The 25,347-nt window shown below is 35.8% G+C and overlaps 1 pseudogene; it reads right to left on the reverse strand.

Annotated features, from left to right (window-relative positions):
• Positions 1-535: 535 nt before the first annotated feature.
• LOC124371021 overlaps positions 536-25,347 on the reverse strand; it is a 38,169-nt pseudogene continuing 13,357 nt past the window's right edge.

A 25,347-nucleotide genomic window follows, 5' to 3' on the forward strand; every position in this document is an offset into this window, starting at 1 on the left:
CTATCCAATATTGAGTCTCGCTGTCTCCGCCGGTCACATCGGACTGCGGCCAGAGTCTATATGGCGTTCCTCATGTCATACCTGAATGGGGAAAAAATTGCCGGTAACACGAATGTTGCCGACAAGTTTTTCCTTGGCCCGGGCTGGCACTTAACCGCCTCCCGATCTCCGGTGGGGGTGGTGTGAGGAGAGGAGATCCTTCCAACTGTCTCGTCCCTGGGGAGAGGTCGACTATTACTGTGGACGGCGGCTCCACTGGTCAAAGCTTTCTTCTGTCCTGCGATCCTCCCTGCAATCCCACTTTCCGGTCCGTTCTCTCCAAAACAAACCGGACCAGGGCAGGGGGCCATTCGTTGTTACTGCTGGTTGCCCCTCCTCCAACCACTTCCTCTACGAGGGGCGCCATGGTGCGGTTCGCTGACTGGAGGTTTCATCCACAGGGCGCGACTTATTGTACTCCACCCTCAATGGTTGCAGACGGTGGGAAGCCGGTGGTCCGCCGGTGTTGGCCGCCATGACCGTGTCCACGGCTTTTTCACTGTTTTGACACCATGTCCGTGGTCTCCAAGCGGCCATGACGCGGTTCTTGATACACCTCATCGCTGCGATCCGTCCGTCGCCGGGGGTGGAAGTGCTCCAGAATCAGCGTGGCCCTCTGGACCGCCTGATGGTCAATCGTGAGGTTTCCGGATGACTTGGTTCGCCTCCGTCCGGTCGGATCGTCGATGTCACCGTGCCCTATGAAGACGGTTGGCCGTGCTATAGTCGAGGCCAGAGCGCGTTGGTATTTGGGACAGGGGCTTGGGACACCCTGGTTGGGGTGTCTCACGGCAGTACAGTGTCGCCCTCTCCCGCCGTTGTGTCTCCACAGCTGTCCAGTGGAGCCGGGACCTCTATGTCCAACATGTGACGGGTGGAGTGCCCCAGTACAGTCCAGTTCAAAGGACAAGACCGTGATCAGGATCCATAGAAATTAGGTAGATTTAATTACCGTTAGAATATAAGTATATATATAGATTATATTTATTAATTGTTAATCATTTTATCGCTATTTAGTATATTTAGTGTTTAATTTGTATTAGTTTTGGCCTGTATTAGCATGATATTTAAGTTATTGAGACATTTGCATGTGACGCTACCCTTTGATTGTTTGTTTTAATGCATGAATATGGTTACTGTGATCTAGATTGGAAAAAAAATAAAGCCAGAAAAGAAAGGCCCAAAATATACATCTCCCATATATTAGTTGGGCTAGAAATAAATGATAAGAAAATATACTAATAATTTAGTAGTTTATATAGTTTTATTACACTGTTGAAATAATATTTGAATTGAGATAATATTAACAGTTTTCTATTTCTTTATCAATTAAATACACTAATTTGAACTACTAAAATGCCCCTGGTTAATATTTTTTTATGTTTACCTATTAGAGCATAGTAATAATAAAGATTAGCTTTAAACTTAAAAGAAAAACAAATTTTTAGTTGCCTTGGCATTAAATATTTTTGATTAGTTATGAAATTCATTAGCAGCAGCATTAGAAAGATAGATGTGTGAGGCAAATTGATTGAGAAAATGCACTTCAGTTGAGTTGCTTTGTGTTATGAAAATTATGGAGAACTGGTGAAAAATATTTTATGGATGTTGATCATTGTCTGGTCAAGTCTTTCATCACTGACAAAGGTGTTTCGAAGAAAAGAAGGTAGCATTGGGCAAGATTTAGGTCTACTAGATGTGGAAGCATCTACAAAAAACAGTTTCTTACGTAATGTTGTTTTAAATTGTCCACACTTGTGTGTGTTAACACACTCTTAGTCCAACATGAAGAATTATAATTATGGTATTTAAAATTTCTGTAGAGAAATGTAGGCACCTGAAACAAAAAGTGTTATAATCGCTAAGGTACACATCGTTAAAAGCTCAATGGGTTTTGATCATTATATGAATTTTATTTCTTCGTAAGCCACGGTTGTAGAAATCCGACCTTACATTATGTAGTTTTCCAAATGTATATGTATATATGTAACTAAAATGTATATTTGATAAATGGCTCTAAATTTTTTTTTCTTATACTGGTTTTATTTTTATTTACTGTTTTACTAAGTAATAAGTAGTTACTAAATTCAGTAAACATTGTTATTCTTTCAGCCCATCAATTTCCAATCATTTTTGTTTGTTTACTTAAAAGTAATTATTTTAAATGTTATAATGGTTATTTTCAGAACTAATTTTGTTTCTATATCGAAAATTTCTCACCAAACATTGCCTCACTTGAGATTTAAACCTTAGCGTGTTTAAATTATTGTTGGATGGAGATAAGATCAATTACAAAATTGAGCATAACCTTCACGTTCGACTACACTTGTTGAACCTTTTTTCGGTATTGGCGATCCAGAATGCCTCCACTGGGATGATTTGAGGCCGTAGATTTTTGACATTATATCCGTAAACCCACGTTTCGTCACCTGTTATAACACTAGTTCTGTATCATTGTTGACTTCATTTAGCGACTTCCTGAGCAACTTCTATTCGCTGCTGTTTTTGTTCAAAATTCAACAAATTTTTGGAACAAATTTTGCTCCTACATGTTTCATTCCAGAAAAATTCAAAAATTTTTATAGCATGAGCCAATTGATATGCTAATATTATCAGTGACCTTCTCTGATTGTAATACGGTGATTGTCCAATTAACCATTTCTTCTTCCCACTTTTTCACATTTCCATCAATTGTTGATGTGCTGAGGCTGAGTCGGAATGTTCATCATCTTCAATGTCTTCACAGCCATTCTTTGAAACATTTATATCACACTTCGTAAAGCCTTGTTTTACTCATAGCAGACTCAACCATACGCTTTTGATAAAATATTCCTCACATTTGGGTACACTTAATTATTTACACCAAAAATTGATCAGTTTTTTTAACAAACGAAAAACTGCTGATATCATAAAAACATATCTAACTTTAGCAGCTGCCACTAAAAAAGTAAACAATGAATACAACTTGCGGTTGTATTATACCAAGAAAATAAACAAAAATATTGACAATCGGTCTCTCCAAATCAGTGAAACTTAAAATTCCCATTACTTTGGATGGTTAATAAAAAAAAGATCATCGTTCCAATCTCCTTTTCACTGCAACCACACAAGATCAAACTGTTTGGTGCACGACAGAACTATAAAACTAATAAAACTATTTTCAACTGTAAGATCAGTTGAAAAAAATTATTTGTTAGGACGATAGAAATAATAACAGACACTTCTTTATTAATGCCAATTTTTAATGCAATATTCTTTGTACAGTAAATAAATAAATCAAACAACTGACCCTGAATAATTTATCTCACGATGTAAAATTAAAATAAAAACCCAACAGATCAATAAGTGCATTGATACTATAGTATAAGCTTAAGAGCTGAAAGCTTGAATATAAAAGTTCAACTTATAAAATAAAACTAATTCGTCAGATTTTATATGATACTACTATATGTTCCAGGTATGAATTAACTTTTTATGTTTTCATTCAACACAATATAAATTAATTGTTTCAGTATATCAAATTAAAATTAAGTCAATGTTATACAGCTTAAACACATAAAATTCGTAATAAAAAGTATCCTAAATCATAAAACTCTTTTAGATAAATGCTATATACATTGTTACCTAGCTCCAGGAGTATACAATAAAAAGCTGTCTGCGTATTAAATACACCAACTATGCCCAGAATAAGAACTTAGGTGGAAAAAAAGATATTGATTGTGTTGTATCAAAGGAACATATGAAAATGTAATAAGTAGACAAGGGTAAAATCTGACGGTCTGATGTCCTACGGACGGCAACGCACAGGAACCGTGGGTACAGGCAGACCTGTCGCGGATGTGGTAACGGTTCAATAACCAGCATAGGAATCGCTCCAGCCCCGCAGACCGTAACCACCATGAGGCAGGTTTCCATACTTCCTCTGAAACATAATGGTTCAGTCAGATAACTGGTACTTCACACAACTTTTAATCAATGAATTCTACTACTAAAAATGTTACAATTACGGATAGAACATCTTTATAACTACTAATTACCATGCTATGAGAAGATCATCAGAGCCTCATCATGAAATTTGTGTGTACATGGTTGTACTGTTGTCTGTTAGATAGTAGCACTGAACAGGTTTGTGACTCCTAATCTTATTCTTTATTCATTTATTGTTTTTAGTCGGCATAACTGCAGAAAATATTACTTTTCCTTTTAATGCAGACACCTGATGTTTGTTGTTATTTCGATGATCATGAAAATAACCACACCTGTAGGCAATGTAGTATAAAAATGTGTTCACCTAGGTATTGTACGAAATAATGAAAAATTATACGTTTCACTAAAACTTGTTTAAGGTGACATACTATTACTTATATATACTGTATTTCATATAGGCCCTATATATATAATAATGTGTATACAGGGTGTCCCACGAGTTAACCCAACAACAAAATTCTCAGGTGATTCTCTCATTCAAAATAATGAAAAAAAGTTCATATATAAACATATTCCGGAACCACTTTGTTAGCGAGCTACGGCTAGTGAAATATTTCGCCTGATTTTCTAGGAAAGGACAGAAAATAAAGTGAAACTGATGTTTGTATGGCGTAAGGATAGTTGTTGAATTTATTGGATTTTACGTAAAATGAACTGAAAAAATTGAATAAAATAGGTTCCCAGACCTGTAAGAGCAACTCATTTCTCAGATATCAGACAAAATATGCAAGATTCTGTCTCAAAAAACATACTTTGTTTAGAATTTTAAGTACATTAATTTCATTAAATGGGTCATAAATTACAGGGTAAACTTTTTTAACCAAAACTTTAAGAACATTTAATTCTAAAAGAAAATAATGTAAAAAATAGGGCTAATAATAAACTAAACACTAAGTTTTATAAGATTAACACTCAATCAAATCAACACATACAAAAAATATTAAGATTAGAAAAATAAATTATAAACCATTACTGATTTTCATCATATTATTTGAAATATTAGTGTCTTTAATATTCACTTTTAGTTCCAAAATATCATTTTAATAACTTTTTATGACGTGTATTTGGCAATTAGAACAAGGGAGTTACGGTGGACATACAGAAGATGCTACAACACTCCTTGCTCATCAGTTTCTGGATATGCCTTTTGTACAAGAAATCCACAACCATTATGCAGCACACCATGGTGCAGGGTCAATCAGGTTGAGAGTAAAAAAAGTTGCAGTGGGGGTAAATGTTAACCCTTATAACGTCAGTATATCTTTTCACGACTTTCCAGCAAACGGCACAATATTAAAAAAAAAAAATTTAAATGTGTAAAGTTCTTTTTTATTTTTACTTTCTATAATTATGGTAAGTATAAAAAAGTAAAAATTTTAAAATTATAAAGTCACTGTACTCAGGATTGTCAATGTTAAGAGACATGTTATTTATCACTAATAATGAACACGGTTACTTTGGAATTATACCGACCACACCCAGACATGAATTGTTATTTGACAATTTTGCTTCTACTGATTACTAGATTAGCGTAGAACAATATTTCGTCAATATAAAACAGGAATCGTCTTATCGCAAACCCCTCTCCCATCCTCAGACAGAGGTCAAAGTCGAGCGGTCTAGTAGTAGATAACGTGATTGCAGAGTCTCGCCGCCCGTTAAGCTGGTGCGTCGCTTTGTTGTACTTCCGTGTTTTACCTCTACATTTCTCCAAACACAAAAATTCAATAAAAACAAACATGATCAAAACTAAAACTAAACTCGTTATTGAAAAAAACACTCAAAACTTGTTTTTATTCTTGATCATAGGCTACTCCGCCACCCCAAAATGCGAGTGCAATGCCTTCTCGCTGATGTCAACGAAAGAAAAACATCCCTCGAGATAGTACCATCAGTAAAATATCAAATTCTAGAGGATCTGATCAGAAATATAAATTGAATTGTAATGGGAAAGGCAATTATGTACCGCGCAAATCATGTGATGCCACGTGGCCTGTCGTAGTCGGGATTCTCGAGAAAGATAAGATAACAGCGACAAACAATACCGATTCACAATGCCTGGAAATGCTTGTAATTTTGTAATTAAAGAGAGTTTGTTTTTTCGTTCTATCATGTTTGTTTAGCTATAAATTTTTATATTTTGTGTTCTTCATACTGGTGTGGTCGGTATAATATCCCAAAGTACCTGAACACACAAATAGGTGACACTAAAACACTAAAATGACACTAAAAACACTAAATGAATACTAAAACTAAGATATCAATACTTTTAACAAATAAATAAAACCATATAAAACAGAAAACACGACGAAGGAAACCGACTCAGCGATGGTTAGACACGCACTACCTTAAGCCAAACTGCAAACAAAAGCGCGCGCGCTGTACGGCGTCTGTGCCGTGTGGCGGGGGGGAGAGTGTCTAGACACCGCGTCTATTGTTTCAAACAATGTAACGCGACAGCTATATGTAACGCTTGACATAGGTCAATAACCCACACACATGGTTGACGCATACCGTTAGTGACATTGATCGGATTTAAAAGGAACTTAAATTTGCTATAGAGACGCAGTTTTGTGTCGATGCGCCGTACCGCGTCTTTGCCGTTTGGAGATAGTAGTTTGTCTATGCGCCATACGGCGTCTGTGACGTTTATAAGGGTTAAAATATGTGTAGGAACAAACAACCAATTTATCAATTTGTCTCTATTACCTGGTCAGTATACCAGTAATAGGGTGTGGGTCGATACCAGCACTCTTGTAGCCCTCCATCAGAGAGTCGTGATCCCACAGACGCATGGAACCTCCCACAATCTCCCCGACGTTGGGCAACAGGACGTCCACAGACTCGGTGAGCTGGTTATCCTCCGGACAGCGCGCCATTGTAGAAGGCCTTGATACCCGCAGGGAAGCGGCACAACATGATCGGTTGATTGATGGCATCCGTCATCTTTCTCTCCGGCATCTCGGGGATATCCTGTGCCAATCAAAGATGATAACCCTTCAATTCTTCATTAGATACACCACTTAATTTATTAAGATACATTGTTGCAAATGCAAGGATTTTGTCAAAACATTCAAATCCAGCTTTGTAACAAGAATACAGAGATGGAATAAATTATAGAGTGTGGGTTGGTTGCCAAATTACGTATATTGCAGTTGTCCCCTCAAGACCCTACGTGGCCACATCAGAGTCACACTGTAAATTTTGAATGGCTTGCAGATCACGAGTAGAGTGCCTATTGAAGTTTTGCAATCAATGTTTCCACACTCAAAAATGTAATCAAATCAGTAAGTTAATGAGTCCTAGCCTTGTCTTTTAAGTTAAAATTGTTGAAAATATTGGCCAGTCATAATAATTTAATGCAGAGGTTTGCTATTTCGGGAAGCCATAGGGCGTACTTATATTGTACATGCAATTAAATTAAAGTAAAAAATTAAAGTCATTCGTTTCAATAGATTGGACTTTCATAATTAATGACATTTGATATCTATTAACAAAACCATTGTGTATTATCTTTTAACAAAAACTCATACAAAGGTTTATAAACTAATTGTCTAAATAAAATTCAGCCACCCAATAAAAACAAAGAAATCACCTGGTTCTACGTACACTTTTAATAATTTGAAAATAAACTGTAAACCTTAATTTTTCTGTTAAAACTTGAAATTTCAGAATACTCTCAACTCAATAAAACAAATATTGAACTTTAATAGTAATTACTATGGACATTTTCTGTTTGAAATAAATTCGTTATTCATACACTGAACTAACGTTAATACTAAAATTGTATTATAAGTTCTTCTCTTACAATAAAGAAATACTAAATAATATAATCACTTTCATAAAGTGTCCATATAATGATACTCCAAGACTACACTTAAGTGAATTCACAATTCATAAGTGAATATCTCCGTATAAGTAATACTAATTCAAAATCTTCAACATTTACTCAATCTTTTCACCATTAACATTCATTTCAACACGTCAATACTTTCTAGATCTCTCATTTAATCTTTGTAAATTAATTTACATACTCCTCAATGGAAGCTCTTAATCTAAATGTAAAAAAGGGTATTTATTCAGAACCAGTTTTATCAGGTCCTGCAAATTTCAATGTTTAAAAACTTAAACAATATCATAAAAAAACCGAAAACATCTATATAAATTTTCACTTAAATAAGAAGTCAAAGGTGATAGAACAGATGTATGGTTGTAGAGACGAAACCTCTGTTCACTTGATCGTATCTTTATCAACTAAACAGATCTCGACAGGAAATTATAAATGGAGGATGTAGGAAGGAGGAAGGTGGGTAGGATGTGACCAGGAGGCAGCAGAAAGGTACAAGTGATAAAGAGCGTTTCAAAAATGTGCAAACACCAGAACCAGCTGTTCTGATCCTAATCTGCCTCGGGCCCACGTAGTAGACCAAGTCCATGGTCTGTCTGTGCATTGCCTGCACTAAATCCACGAGATCTTTGCAATTTGAGTCTTATGAAAATCTAACACCCTATAAAATAACCCCTAAAAAATCTTGAAATAACTTAATTGTAATACTTTATTTTGATCTCCTACTCTCAGTAAAAAGGAGCCTAGTACCTCCATCATTATGGTTACTAATAAAATCGGAACATATAAAAAAATTGTTAGTTAGGTCAAATAAGATGGCAAGAGGCTACACAGTATGAAGATTCATCAATCACATTTGCGAGAGTGAGGTGTATTAAGTGAATCGATTTCAACTGGGTACCATCACAACTTCTATAAGAACTTTGATGGATTATTAAAAAGTGTAATTAAAGCATTTAGTAGAAAAGTTAAACAGAAGTGACATTGCTAATATTATGATTAGAACTTTAAATAGACATTGCTACCAAAGGATTTCATTAGGAAGTTTAATCAAGAATCAACTTAAAAAGTGAATACTCTCAAGATTGGACATACTCAAATCAAATCTGTCTAGAATGACTACTGGATACATTCAGCTATGAGACTAAAAGTTAGTTTTTATACTATAACGAAGAAACATGTTTACATGTAGGCCTATATCACAACGAATGAATTAATGAATAATTTCTTTATTTGTACAAGAAGTACAGAGGTGAAATTAAACAAGTAATTAAAGAATAAATAAATTATATTGGAAGGAACAAAGTTACACACATACAGAAACGTATTGCTCACCTCTCCAAATTCGTAGAAAGAACCATCTTCTTTAGTGATGTTGTTGTCTTTCAGGTACTTTATGGCATCAGAATAGTTCATACGCAAGAACGGCTTCTTGGGAACCTTGAATTCCTGTAATGAAATGAAACATGTATTATTAAATTGTTAAAATTAATTTAATAAAATTAACAGTAAACATACGTGTAACTTTCCAAGTATTTTGCATATGCTGTAAAGGTTTTATAGATCAGTCATGTATTCACACAATAAAAGTTAGTGAATTATTATGAATGGCACAAATGTGTTTCCAATAACTAGGATACGCAAACAATAATAATAATTTACTACTTTTAAATTTAAAACAACAAATTTAAGTCCTTTTATTAAGTAAGACATTTACTGTTTTAAAATATAGTATAGGAACCAAGAGCCAATTTGAATTATATAAAAAAATCTATATAGTTCTTTGTGAAATCGATAAGAGTAATTTCTACGAAGAAAGAAATAAATTATATCAAATTTAAAGTCTTAATATGATTGTGGAATATTATTATAAACACAACTAGATTTGGCCATTTTCATATTGTATAAGAATGTATTTATAATATTAAATATTACACAATTTCATATTAAATATAATTACAACATTTTTTTTTTTTTTTTCCCTTCTGAGGGAAGAGGACACTTTGTCCCCGCACCTAGTCCTAAAAGACCTTTGCGCCTTCCTTACTTTAATTTGTGCCCTCAAAAAAACCGAGGCTTTTTGCAAAAACCAATCAGATTTAAGGGCTCCTGTTCTCTGATGTCCTTGGGGCTGAGGAGATATGCTCCCAAGTATCTTATACTAGTCTTCTACGATGGCAGGACAATCCAACCAATGTGCTCTGCTGACTCCTCCTCTTCTCACAGAGTCTACATTCGCTGCTCCGACTAAGGCCCACCTTCAAAAGGTGCTTCCTCAGAGGGCCATGTCCTGTCAACATTCCTAATATCAGTCTTATATCCTACTTATTCTGGTCTAGGAGAGCTGTCCACCCTTTTGCATAAGGAGAGATAAACATTTTGGATATTCTTAAACCCGAGGCTCTACTCCAATTCTTGTATCTTGTCCTCTTTTCCCAATCTTTAAACCAGAGCTTTAATGTTGGAGAAGGGATATTCCAAAACCTGGCTCAGGCCCACCAATGTGGATTCTGCTCCCTTTTTGGCGAGGATGTCCGCTTTTTTCGTTCCCATGAATTCCTTCATGACCCGGCACCCAGCCGAGTGTTACTCTGTTGTTTGTTGCTAGCTCTGCTAGAGCATTCCTGCATTCCCAGACCCTCTTTCGAATCAATTGAACAGGTATCCAGTGCCTTCAGTGCAGCCTGACTATCAGAGAGTATTAGGTATGATAATTCCTTTTGTCCCCAACTGTGTGAGTCTTCTAGAACATGAATCTATTGCCAATGACCTCCGCCTGAAAAACTGAGGCATGTCTTCCTAGGGGCACAGCCTGTCAACTCCAGGTCCATGTATTCCATATCCTGCCCTTGAGTCTAGGAGTGAACCATCGGTGTAAAACTTCAGACTCCTTTTTTAGGGTAGGCCTCCCTTTTAATGCCATTCCTCCCTACTTTCCGATAGAGACCGTATATGGTTTTTCAAAGGAGTATTTCTTAAACCATAGTATCAAATACTTTGGTTAGCATTTCAGCCTCAGGAAAATTTTCCAATATTTCTTCATTGTGACCTTCTAGGGAGGTAGCATTTATTACCTTTGTTCCTAGAAGCTTCATTGCGCTCATCGCAGCTGTTCTCTTCACTTCCTGGCCATGAGCATGGAGGATTTTCTCTCCAGATACATAAACAACCCCACAGAGCAGGACAATGACATTCAGAACAAAAGCAACCCATCCATAGACTCAACCACTGATGCAGATAATGCCATTTCTCAAGGTTTATTTACATCAGAATACTCATCTCAGAGGAAGCAAGGCAACAAACGTTTTTTAGCATTAGGCCCCCCTTACAAAGACAGGTGGAAGCAAGAAACAAAGGGAAGAAATAATAATCAACTCGTCTCTGAAAAGACAACTATAACTTCACCAGAATGTAGACCGCATTGGAAACAAGATAGAAACGCTTGAAACTGTCTGCTTGATAGTCATAAAACCTGACATTCTCGTTATCACAGAACATGGGCTAGACTGCGACTCCATCTCAAATGTTCATCTTATAAGCTATAAGCTAATAGTAGCTTTCAGCAGGACCAATCACAAAAAGGGCGGCGTTGCCATTTACAGCCACGACTCAATTGTTAACCCCCTGGAGAGTCTACACATTGAAACAGTCTAGCAGAGAACTCCTTTTGGAGTTGTCAGGCTAAATATCTCCACTAATTAATGGAGGAAATCTTCTCATTTTGGGTGCCTATCGACCACCAGATGCCCCCCCTCGAAGATGCAACTGGCGCTACTGTCGGATGTGCTTGAGACACTACCTTGTAACAACAGTGGGATCTGCATAGTGGGAGACTTAAATGTTGATCACCTGAAAGATTCAAGAGATAAATCATCCTTAAATGAGCTTTTAGCTTCCTTTGGTATACATAGGTTACCTCTCTCCGCCACTAGAATAACAAGTACGTCACAGTCTTCCATCGACCTAGTGTGCTCAAGTCTCGACCAAGATCTGGTAAAAGTGGATATAGTTGATGAACACCTGTCCGACCATACTGGTCAAATATGTACTATAAATGTACCATCGTTGAAAAGTACATCGACTGTCTCTACTCGACGCCAGTTCAAACTGCAATACAATGTTCACCTTTAAAGAGACGATCACTTATCAGTCCTGGGATGGAGTGCTTACGGAGGAGAATGCAGACATTGCTTACTCCCAAATTCATCACTCTTGATGGTTCCAATTTGGATTTTGCTTGTCCATACAAGACATATCGCAATAAATCTGTAAAACATAAAATAATTGCCTATGGACAGAGAGAGGTGAGCGAAAAGAAGAACGCCTATATTGTAGCACGTGACAGATTTATTCTGAATGGAAGACCGGAAGAAGACAAAGCAGATGCGGCTCATAAGAAAAAAAACTTTACGACCTCAAGCTTAGATCATTGAGGCAGTCAGCCAGCGAGAAATTCATCTCTGAATCTGCAAACAAGAATAAAGCCATCTGGACAATAATAGATGCTGAAAGAAAAACATTAAAAAACTTAACTGACTCAATATCTTCACTAAAAATAGCCAATGGAACTACTTGCAATTTACACACCATTTCTGAACATTTAAACAACTACTTCATCAATGGTGCCGAAGAAACCCTGATAAAAAATAATCTCCCAAAAAGGTATACACCTATTGATAATACTTTTACTGTTGACGATCATCTCAGGGTCTTCGCTCCAACTACGATGAACGAAATCCGGACAATCATCAGAGCAACTAAATCATCTTCTTCAGCTGGTGTGGATGATATGTCTTCAAGGCTCATGAAATCTTGTGGGGAGGAACTGCTGGTTCCTTTGACTGACGTAATAAATAAGTCTCTGGCACAAGGTGTGTTTCCATCTAAAATGAAGACCTCAAAAGTATATCCCCTCCATAAAAAAGGGCGAAAAGATGAAATCAAGAATTACAGGCCTATCTTGTTGGTTTCCACCTTCTCAAAAGTCCTGGAGAGAGTTGTCTTAAGTAGACTCAGAGCTCATCTTCAGCGGAACAACATGAACCTTGAAGGACAGCATGGCTTCGTTCCGGGCCGCTCGACAGCAACAGCTCTTGGAGTATGATTAACGATTTGGATGCTGGGAAAACAATTATTAGCACATCACTTGACTTAAGCAAGGCATTCGACTGCCTTGACCACAAGATGATTCTAGGCAAACTCGAACATCTTGGAGTTGTCGGAATAGCACACTCTTGGTTTAAAAGCTACCTAAGTAGTCGAATGCAGCTTGTGGAGCTGAAAGGAACCGCCAATGGTATTACAACTTTGATCAGATCAAAGCCACTGAATGTTAAGAGAGGAGTCCCCCAGGGCTCGGTCTTGGGTCCAGTGCTGTTTGCCTTGTTCACAGCCGATCTTCCAAACCATGTCAGCCGGTATAGCAAGGCCATCATGTTTGCCGATGACACCATGCTCCTGACTAGCGACAAGGCGGCAGAAGCACTGGAAGTGAACAACTTCATTGCTGTGAGCTCAGCACAAGACTACTGCATCAACAACGATCTGGTCTTCAATGAAGAAAAAACTACACAGTTGATTATGGGAAAGCTCAAAAATAAGGTCACTGGTCCTCCTAACATTCAAACCCTAACTTCAACAAAACACTTAGATATAGTTCTTGATGATGAGCTGTCTTGGAACTACCATGTTGACTCTCTTTGCATGAAGCTGAGCTCTTCAATTTTCGCCTTGAAGCGTATTCGAGCCATCAGCACGGCTGAAGCAACAAGAACATGCTATCATGCCCTCTTCGAGTCTCACCTCAGATATGGTATAATATTCTGGGGTGGGGCAAAGCAAGAAAACTTGAAACGAGTGCTGGTGCTCCAGAAACGAGCTCTTCGATCCATGGCAGGTCTTCAGCCAAGATAAAGCTGCAGGAACTCCTTTCAAAGCCTTGGAATTTTAACTGCAGTCTCATTATACATCCTAGAGACAGTTGATTTCGCTCTAAAATCACCTCTTCCAAGAAACAGAAATTTTCACAACTACAACACAAGGCACAATAGCAACTTTAATCTTCCCATCCACAGAACTTCTATTTTCTCAAAGAAACCCTCATACGCTGGAGCAAAACTGTACAATATGCTTCCACAGTCAATAAAAGAAGGCACATCCTCCACGTTGAAGAAGAGGCTCCGGCAATGGCTTGCAGACATCCCACTATACAGCATGGAGGAGTTCATCGCTCGCGTAAGACCTGACGTCAGCAGTGCTACTTGACACTACACTACAAAAAATAAATAAATAAATTATAATTATAAAAATTTTGACACCATTCTGTGCTTGAAGCTCATGAATAAAGTTATCTGTATCTGTATCTGTATCAAGAGGAGTATAAACCCAGAACCGCTTCTATTGCTAGTGTTGGGCAGGAGCTCATTGCTCCCGTGATGCTTAAGCAAGCTAACCTCTGAAGACTCTGTAGCCTTCTTGCAGCTGTTGTTTGTTCGACCTTCGGCCACCACACTAGAGCAGCATATGTGACCATTGGTTTTACTATGGTTTCATAAATCCAATATATCATTTTGGGTTTAAGTCCCCATTTAAATCCAAAGAGTCTCTTACAGGCCTATAATTAAACATACATGGATCTAATTGTTGAGGTTTTTTATAAAACTTTTAACTTTTCCAAAATATATACACAAGGAAAGGTGAGAATTTTAATCTTTAAAGATAGAGATTTACCTGATTTTCGAACGTAACCTGCAATTACCAAAAACTTTAATCATGGACTTTTGACTTATGAACAATTTTTGTGCTTCTTAGATAATTCCAGAACTCAAACATAGTCAAGAGAAGAAATATGTACTTTTATAGATTTATTCCTAACCGGTATATTTGCAAACCAGCTACTGTATTAAAAAATTCATATTAATAAATTATGGTATGATTAGAAAAATTCACTTAATAATTTCTACATGATGCATACACAAAACTGTAATCAGTTACGTATTAATAATTTTGCTATACGTAATTAGAATTTAACTGTATATTTTTTATACGCTTTATACGATAATTTAATTAAAATCAGCCTATGACTAAGAAAAAGAAGTTAAAAATGATTTAAAGGATTAAATGAGATAAATGTCTTTTAATTCAATGATTTAAATTTTAATGACCGACACTGCTCTTCAGTTCTTGCACACAACTATCAGACACTGGCCCGTTTAGGCTAGCGATTTATTACTCTCGGACGCAAAACTCGCGCAACATTTTGTTAGTGTAAACACACCTAGTTCAATCAAAGTTTAGATATGACCGTGATATAAAAACACAACATCACTTTCTTTGTTTTAACCTATGTAATCTGATGTCCAACCAGAACATGTGTGAGGAGCAATCATTCAAAGGTCAACCAAGACCTCGGCCACGGTACAGGTGGGAAGTGGTGGGCGGTAAGCGTTAGAGTGGCGACCTAAAGATTACATATTCGGAGAACGCTTGACTCTGGCCACAACATGTGTGAGCAGAATAGTAATACCCACATGATGCCGCTGATCTGTTGCAAATTCCGGACATCACCTTTTTCCCTGCTGCTTAGAACTCAGATCATTCTGTCATTGCTGCGCATCGTGTTGGGCCCAACCGCCTCCTTCTTAGCTTTACTTAGTGTCACAAACCATTCTCTTCTCGAAAAAGGTATCTTATCAGGTCCGGTAAAAATCCAACTGATGTTCTGGTGTACTCAAAAAACCAGGTTGCATCTCTTATCAGACTGTCAAAAAGATAATAATACTCACAGAATCGAACTCTAAGCCAATTTATAGGGCGAACACTGTACATTTTAGGCCTGCACAATCAACAAACATCTTTTCAAAACGCTGGTCTTATTCAAGAATAGGAGTTGTACAACTTTGTTCAGAGAATCATTTCGGTGACTGAATAAAACTCAAACAAAAAAACACTGTTTGTATCTTGGCCACCATCGCTTTGCTGCTTACAGCTACCACTCGTATAGTGGCTTAGGCCCGAGACGATCGGTGGGCCGACTTTAATTGATCAAATGATTGTTACGTGTTTCACTGTTATCCTACTTGCTGTGACACGGGTAGAACCAACGGAGATAAGCTTTACTACACTAGTGAATGCAACAGGTGTCAGATGAGGCTTGTGAATATATGTCAATCTTTATTCGCAGTTTTATGAACAATGTCACATAAAAATAAGATGAGATTAATCAGGTCCTGATTCAAGGAAGAATGAAATTATATCTTGATTTCATAAGTTCTTAAAGATGGAGAAATGTTTTATGAGATTTTCTTAGTTCTACAGAAAGATTCCCAGTTTTCGCGGTCGGGTGGCCACCCTGATATAAGTAGCTTTAAATTAGGTTATCATAAGTATGTTGTTAGTAGTACCAAAGTTAAAGATAACTTTTACGAGTGTTCACGTGATCTGAGCTTGAATTTGGGTACTATCTCGTTTTTCTATTTTTGTCAGTAGTGTGGAGTGGTGGCCAGGGCGTTTCTTATCGCTATTTTCCCGACCTTAGATCACGCCCCAGATTGTCCGACTTTTCTCATGTTAGATCACGTTGACCGATTTGGCACATGACCCGTGGTTGGGAACGTACCGATCGGAAATGCCCATGTGGCCATCAGTGCGCTTCAGCAATGAAAGAAAAATTTCTGTATTCAAGCTCTGATCATGTGAACGGTCATTACATTTTTATATTTATAATATGTATGTATGTACGTACATATCCTACTTATATAGCCTAGTAACAAATAAAAGGATAGGGACAGAGTGGCCTCCCTCTCGCCAACATTGTTTCCTTTTGGAAGGTAGAAAAACAAGAACTGATCGTCATAATGACATGCGATTTAGACAGTAATTCAAATAAAGTCGCTTCTCTAAAATAATGTAATCTTTTTAGGTCCTTGGTAAGAAAAACTCTTTGAAAAATAGTGGCCTCCGGATAATAACAAGGTATCAATTATTGATCTTTATAATGGCCAAGATATGAAAGCAATTAGAATTTAAAGGTAATATAAGATAAAATGTCTAAAAAACAACAAAATAAAATAGAAATGCAACAATACATGAGAAAAATCTTCTTCATTGTGAATATTTATCATGGTGAAGTACTTACAGGGTTGAGCTCGTAGACAATCTCACCATATGGGGAGTCGAGAACTCGCTGAACTACATCGCAGACCAAGTCTTCCAGCCGGTCCAGCAGATCATCAAATGAGATAAACGGACACTCTGCCTCAACATGAGAGTATCTGGACAGATAGTTTTATACAATAAAAATTTGTCTTCTCTTTTCATTTATATATAACCTATGCTAAAAAATCATATTTATTATTTTCTTGTTTGCGTATTTCCTTATTTGAGAATGTATGAGTCTAACAATTTCCCAATATTCAATATAAACATTTTAAAACACTACACCACACATTACCACTTTGAAAACTAACAAGTGTAAACATGTTATACAAACCTCTGCTACACTAATAAACAAACAATAATAAACCTATAAAATATATATGATAACAAGGCCAGTTACTGAAAAATGTATAATGAAATTATCTTTAGTATTTTCAAAATGGCGGCCATTAAAACTTTGAATATCTTAAGAACCTGCAATTTTTCTCAAGAATTATTTAGAGGATTTTATCACAGATCTAATGACACCAACATTATTTATATTGAATAATAAATATCTGATTTAGAATAGATTTACTGTGACAAGACATGGCCCATATTGAGAGCTGCCATTTATTCTGTGTTTGTATTCTTGGCTATCACTGAGAACCTCAATTTGGGCCATTTCTTAACATTTTGAGGGACATTTTTTACTCCTGTTATCGAATTAGGGCATGGGATATTGATTCACTGATGAATTATGGCTTTGTAGGATGGCTTACTTGGCAGATATTTTCCCTAAGCTCAATGATGTTAACAGGAGCCTTCAAGGAACATACAATACTCCATTTCAAGTATGTGAGAAGATTCAGGTTTTGCAGATGGTGAAGCTAAGAAAGGGAAGGTTCCACTGTTCCCTTCACTTTTGAACCTTTGTATACAAAAATAAGCTTTCACTTAGTAACACACTATTACGTGATATCAGTAAACGTTACAATGTTTTACAAAGAGTTAAAGGAAAATTTGTATAAATTATTTCCAGAAAACTTTGATGTTGATATGTGGGTCAAAAATTCATTTTGTTATCGCGAAAATAGTAATAACTGAATTTTTTAAACAACTTAAAAAGAGCAATTGTTTGAATTAAACTGTGATTCAAATCTGAAAGAAGTTTTTAACCAAACTACTCTTATCAATTTTTGGATCCAAAGACGCCAAGAGTACTGTGAGATCGCAGAGAGAGCAGTGAAATTTTTCTACCATTCACAACTTTGTACTTGTGTGAAGCTGGATTCTCATCCTTAATATATCTAAATAACAATTACAGTAATAGACTGGCCTCTTTTGAGAATGACTTGCCATTTCACCAGACATTACAATTTTGAGTTGATACATCCAAGCCCATGTATCTCATTCATTTGTTAACCCTAGAACTGGCAATGGTTGTTCCTGAAATGCCACAGAATTTTAGATTGATATGTAATGGGTTTTTATACAAGTATTTATACCAATTAACTTACTCCAAATGTAACATATTATACATGATTATTTTCAGAAAAGATTTACAGAATCTAAATATGCCTAAAGAAATTAAATAAATTATAAAAAAAACCACACCAAATTTTGTTTTACTATCAACAATTTTTTTTGAATTTTTTACCAAAATATTCCGTTGCCTAGCAAAGTTCCTGTGTATCAAGAAAGAATCTGAGATATACATTTTCTTCCAAACTTTATGCTGATTTCGGCAATATATAGTTTGTTGCACTATAAATGCATAAAATTATACTTATAATAGTTTATATAAAAATCCGTACCCGTATTTTATTCTACGAGGCACGTCCAGAAAGTAAGTGTCCTGGTACTCTCACAGCTGTAGGGAATACTTTTTCGACATGTTTGCAACATTGCCGCGTAGCTTGACTCCTCCCCTTTAAAACGAGACCAATTCGAGGTTATTGTGTTGAAAACTCTTGACGCAGTACCACCTCTTGCGAAAAATGTCGATCGTATGTCCCGCCAAGTGTAACATAAAAGCAAAGACCAACAAAACCGGTATCGATATGTAGATTGATTCTTCTTCCTTACATTGGTATGAGATAAAACGTGATTGGTTGATAATTAAACACTTTCACGAGTTGTGAAAACAAAACAGTGCAAATGGACCGCATATGCGACGATGCCAATTTTGGAAGACCAAATGAACCGCATATGTGGTGATTGCCAGTTCTAGGGTTAAATAAAATTGTTTTGTATTCGCATTACTGTAATTACATTTGAAAAATATAAAATTATCCTGGTAAAGGTTATTTATTTTTGTTAATATTTTCCAAATAATCCTGAATTTGTTTCTGTTGCTAGTCAACAACACATTTAGTTTTTAAATTTGTACATTAGTAATATTTTATTACAAATTTCACTTATTATATTAAACGTAGAAATCTACACAAAAGTTTTCAAAGTAACCTTTAAAATAAATTTTTGTTTTTATTTATTGTAAAGGTAAAACAGCAACTCTTTACCTAAGAATAGTATTAAATATTAGTAATGTCAAAATAGCATTTTTTACAGATACATGGTTTACTATTGCATATAAATCAGTGTTATACAAAGGTTTTGAAATATATTAGGTGGTACAGCACCAAAAACGTTTATGAACCACTGCTGTAAAGTATTGCACTATGCAAAAAATTGCTCATTTACAGAAGAGCTATTGAGGAGTTTGAGGAGTTCTATTTTGTTGCAATTATTCAACAATACTTGATTGCTGAAATAACAGACGAACAGACAATTCATCAAGTGCCGAGTACAATGCATCAAGTGTGAACACAGCTGTTAGCTGGCTGTTTATAATAAATGTCGAATTCCTGATGCATCGATAGTAAACCGCTTCGTTAGTATGATTGCTGCTGAATCAGCATTAATTGCTTATTGTCAATTGACGTCATTCCGCAGGAGAATGGAAAGAGAGCTTGAATTTTAGAAGTGTAAAAAAACAAGCAGTAAGAATGCTATAGATAGACAGTAGATACTATAGTTGAGCCGCTTTGAAAGTGACCTGTTAAGTGAACAGTGCGAGGGGAGGGAGGGGGGAGTGAGAGAGAAAAATGTGGAAAGGAAGAAGAAGCGCGGACTCACATCCCCCTCAACATTCCTTACCAACCACTCCTTAGTCGCCACTTTACCACTCGTAGGGTATGTGTTACATAACAGCTGTTTTATAAACACAATAATAATAACAACAGCTGTTAACAATAAACATTTTGTTTAAAATACTTCTTAATTATACTAATACATTAAATAGATGCAATGGACTATTCTTAACATAAATAATAATATTTGTTGTTACATAACAACGGAAATAACACAACATAGCGTAATGTTCCAAAACACAAACGCAGGGAAGCAAAGTACTTGGTTCCCACTTGTGTCTCGTAATGGAAATAGATCAAGCAGTGAAAGAGGGGTAGCAGTAAGTGTGGTCGAGCTTCTGCTCCTCACACTCCCTATGCGCAAGAAATTTCTGCGCAGGTCGCTTTCAAAGCGGCTCATCTATACATGAGTATACAGGTTCTGTTTTTGTAGAAGATAGTGAAAGAGTATGGTGAGGCGTACTTACTCTGCCAGGTGACGTCTAGTACGACTCTGCTCGGCCCGGTAACTCTGTGCGATACAGAACACATCTCCCATAGCCGGGATACAGGTCTCCAAGTACAACTGGGAGCTCTGGGTCAAGAACGCCTCCTCTCTGAAACATCATATCACACATCTGAAATTACTATAAATATTCATCGAGTAAGCATTTTTTGAAACTCATGGTTACTACTGCATTACACTGTGTATATAACACGAAATTTCACAAAAAACTATGAATCTGGACAATAAACTAAATGCAATGGTTGTGGTACAAAGGGCTCCTTCATCGCACTCAACAAAAGTTCACTAATACCAAAAACAATTTGGCCGAACAAAAATGGTGGCGTGATATCATTCACTCTAAAAATGTTTGTCAAGGCGTCCACACACAAACCACAAAATATTCGTCCAGTGTGGATGCAATTTAAGTTCATAAAAAGGTTTGTTTCATTTGTAATTATTCAAAAACCTTTAAAGTGTTATTACTTTCCAAAAACAATAACTGAAAAGATATTATGCCTTTATTATTAGTACAACTACATAGAAAGTGTCAAAATATGCGCATGAAATTAGCAGACAATTTTTGTACTACAAAATAATTCATAATTTGAGATGTAAAAAATATCTCATCGAATTTTATTAATTTAAATATTACCACCAACATTTGTATTAATCTTTTGGGTATAGTAAATGGATTACTACAGTTTGTTCGTCACTTAAGAATAAATATAAGAAATTATTAATTTTTCAGAAAGATATGAACCTAAAATGTATTGCCAATCTTAACGTTTACGTATTGTATGTTATCAAACATAAAGTTTGTCATTTATTAGTAAAAACAATAGATCTCTGATGAAAGACAACTAACACTTATATTTTTAATGCGACTGACTTCTGACGATGAACTCCATCCTCTCTCACTACATACCCTACCCACTCCTGAACTGTCACCGATAGTCAAATTCTTTATTACATGAAGGATTTTATATATGTAAACTAAGTGAACTATATGTGGACTTTTCATTAATTAAGTGCAGTAATATTGTGTCAATTAAAATAATAATATACATGTTAACAAATTTAAATTTTATTTTTTTTTTTAGAACAAGCTGTAATTATTCACAAGATTTATTAATATTTTCAATGCCAATAAGAGGTTGCAAATATAAATGTGTATAATTCAATAATTCCCTTGTTTACTCAACTAATTATCATAGAATAAACACAAAACAACAGCAGAAATATTAATTCTCCCCACCTAAAATGCAACATGATGGATGTCACATCCAAGTAGTTGGATAAATATTCACAAGATTGCAGCACCAACCTGACATAATCTTCTACTTTGTATCACAAAAGCAAAACAGATGATAACTTGAAAACGAGATACCTCGCGTGTGGCGGTTGTTAACAAGTCAAGTGTTGCACAATACTCATCTTGAGCGTGGTGGTTTTGATTTACAACTAGCCTGAGCTGGAGTTAAAATATATTTATAACAAACTTGTACACATGTAGTAATGAGGTAATACAGTAACGATTCTGTTAAGTTATTGGGTGTTATCCTAGATAGTAAATTAAGCTGGCAACATCATGTTAATTATTTATGTACTAAACTATCTAGAGTTATATACCTATTATGTAAACTAAGGAATACTGTTACTCAGGAGATGTTGATAACTGCTTATTATGCATTTTTCCACTCACTCTTGAGGTATGGTGTGACTCTTTGGGGAAACAGTTCCAGTGCCCAAAAAATATTTTTATGGCAAAAAAAGCTATTAGGATTTAAAAAAAATGTTTCTAAACAAGAATCTTGTTCACCTTTTTTCAAAGAACTTCAAATTATGACCTTGCCAAGTTTATACATCTACTGCTCATTACTTGATGTAAAAGAAAAATTTGAATAGTTTCATAAATAGACAAGATGTTCATACACACTGCACAAGAAAAAAGTATTTACTCGATCTACCCCCAGTCAGACTCGAAAAGACCAAAAACAGCCAGATATTTTTCAGTATAAAATTATTTAATAAATTACCAGAGAAAGCATGGAATGTTACACTTAATAATTTTAAAGTTACCATTGCAAAGTGGCTGAAAAATAAAGCTTTTTACACTGTTGAAGATTACCTAGCCTGTGATATTAGCTCATTAAGTTTTTAATCCATTGTTAATTTAAGATTAGGATTGTTAGCACATATTGTATAGATTTTTAAATTATTTAATTGTAATTTTATTGTTTTTATTCACATTTATATTATTGTTATTTAGTTCTAGCTGGCAATACTGTATTTTGTCCTATAACTGTGCCTAGACTAAAGATTAGATTAAAGTAGGCTATATAATATGTTGACTTTGTCTATTGCATAATATGTATTGTGCTTAATGACAATAAAATATCTTGAATCTTGAGGAGAAGGGTGCTCTAGTACGTACCCGAAATAGTCAAGCTTGAAGAGTGTCGAGCCACCCTCCACCTGCGTTTGCACCAGAGTAGGAGGGGTGACCTCGCAATAGCCTCGGCTAAAGTAGTGATCTCTAAATGCTTGCATTATCACTGATCTCATCTTCAGTATTTTGGACGTCTGAAACACAAAACAGCTGTGACTTCATGGGCAGAAGATGTGGTCAAGAATTTGTAGTATGACTTCGGACACGATATGAATCACTAATTCTTTTTGTACTTTGTTCACAAGAGAGTAGTAAATCAAACTCACATTCTCGCCACGGATCATGATGTGCCTATTGTCAAGCTGAACATCAGGGTGAGCGTCCTCATTGAGTATGCTGTCCGCACCTCCAGCAGGCGCCAGTCCTACCAGCTCCCAGTAGTCCACCTGCAGCTCGTGGCCACCTGGCGCCTGAACAATTAGTGTCACATTACCTCCAACCATCACAAACCATTTAATAGAAGTTTGACTCATGATTTATAAGACAATACTGCAGAATTGAGACATCTGACTTAGCAACCATCTTGATTTTTTCCGAGAGATCATGCTGCCTTTTATAATTTAACTCCATTATTTTTGTTGTTATTTTTCAAAATATCTACATCTGATTTGTAACTAATGTTTATCCAGGAAGCCAATTAAATTTTTAAAATTTAACTACCCAAATATTAAAATCTTATATACAGGATAGCCATTTAAAACCTTTTTTCCAAATTCCCGGTCAAAAATGTTCTCTAGTACATTTTCACACTAAATACGATCAACTATTTTTTTACACTAAATATGACCAGCTGTATTTAACCCTTATGTCAAGTGCAGTTGTGATGGTTTTTTTTTTGGCACCAACAGTATTTGCAGGAAATGCCACTAAGCACTAGTAGCCTAGCAAATTTCATCACTAGCGGTATATGTGAGAAATTCGGTATTGATTCATTGCTCCCAACTTTTTTCAGCTCCTTTGTTTCTGTCAATGTGTCTTAATGTGTCTTAATGTGTCAACATAACATTGTGTATACATAATAATTTTACATTCTATAACGTTTGGAAATTACATTATATTTGGAAATGCAGTCTCACAATGAGGTTCAGAGGTCTGTGGTGCATAACGTTTGATATGAGACCACAATTTTGCCAGTACACAGTTGGTTTGGTACAACCAAAAAATAAACCAAAGAAACTTATATTTGAAATCTACTTTTAACTTTGTTAATCCTTTTGGGGAAAAACAAGCCTAAAAATACCATGCTATTGCAAAGACATTTACATAGGTTCTGGGAAACGGATACATAAAAAAAGTCATATTCCATTACCACTTTTAAATGATAGAAATGGTAGACTATAAAATGAACTTCTAGAATGAATTCCATTTACGTAAAAATGTATTTTTATATATTTGTATTAATTACTATACCAAAATTTGAAAAATCAAGCATCTGTATGTGTATTGTTGAATAGCTGACGTCCACGCATAAAACCAGCAGACATGCCGATATTGACAAAAATAAACATAGAAAATTTGAACTTCAAGTAAAATATTATTTTAAAAATTACATAACAGTACAGCATCAATAATCAAAACATAAAAATCCAAATGCCCGCATTAAACATGTGAATTGTATTTAGCATGGCATTTTTTTTGAGAGGACAATGACCTTGCGAGTGTTTATTTTTTTTAACCATCCACTCACCCTTTCCTCAGTGGGTGAGTCTATTTTTAACCCTGTCTGCATCGGCATCGTAATGTCACTGTCACCAATCCAGTTGTTTCACTTGTTCAGTAGTGTAGTCATAGTTGCATGTTGCGGTTCGTAGTGCGTACATAATTTGTATTTTAATTATGAACCAGTGTTGTATCATGGCGTCATGTGGGATGCTGATGAGGAAACATAAATTTCTAACTATAGAAACCAAACTCGATATATTAAACAGAGTTGAAAGAGGTGAAAGTGGCTTGTCTTTGCCAAAACATATGAAGGGGGTAAAGCTACCATCTTGGACGTTTAAAAAGGAAAAATGCAGCATTCTGAACCAGACGATGGGTCTAAAGTCAGAAAAATAAGAAGAACCATGAAAGATGATAAATAAGTTTATCTCAGAGGCGAAGTTTAGAGGAACCTTTGATCTGTGAAAAGGCTCTTTACTTTAACGAAAAGTTAGTACCATTTTTAGTGTAACTTATGAATTTATAGGTTATGTTCTAAAATACGAATTCCACCCAGTCCCAATAAGTTTAGATTTTTGACGCCCTACTG

The sequence above is a fragment of the Homalodisca vitripennis genome, unplaced genomic scaffold, assembly GCF_021130785.1.
Source record: "Homalodisca vitripennis isolate AUS2020 unplaced genomic scaffold, UT_GWSS_2.1 ScUCBcl_781;HRSCAF=3485, whole genome shotgun sequence".
Lineage (NCBI taxonomy): Eukaryota > Metazoa > Arthropoda > Insecta > Hemiptera > Cicadellidae > Homalodisca > Homalodisca vitripennis.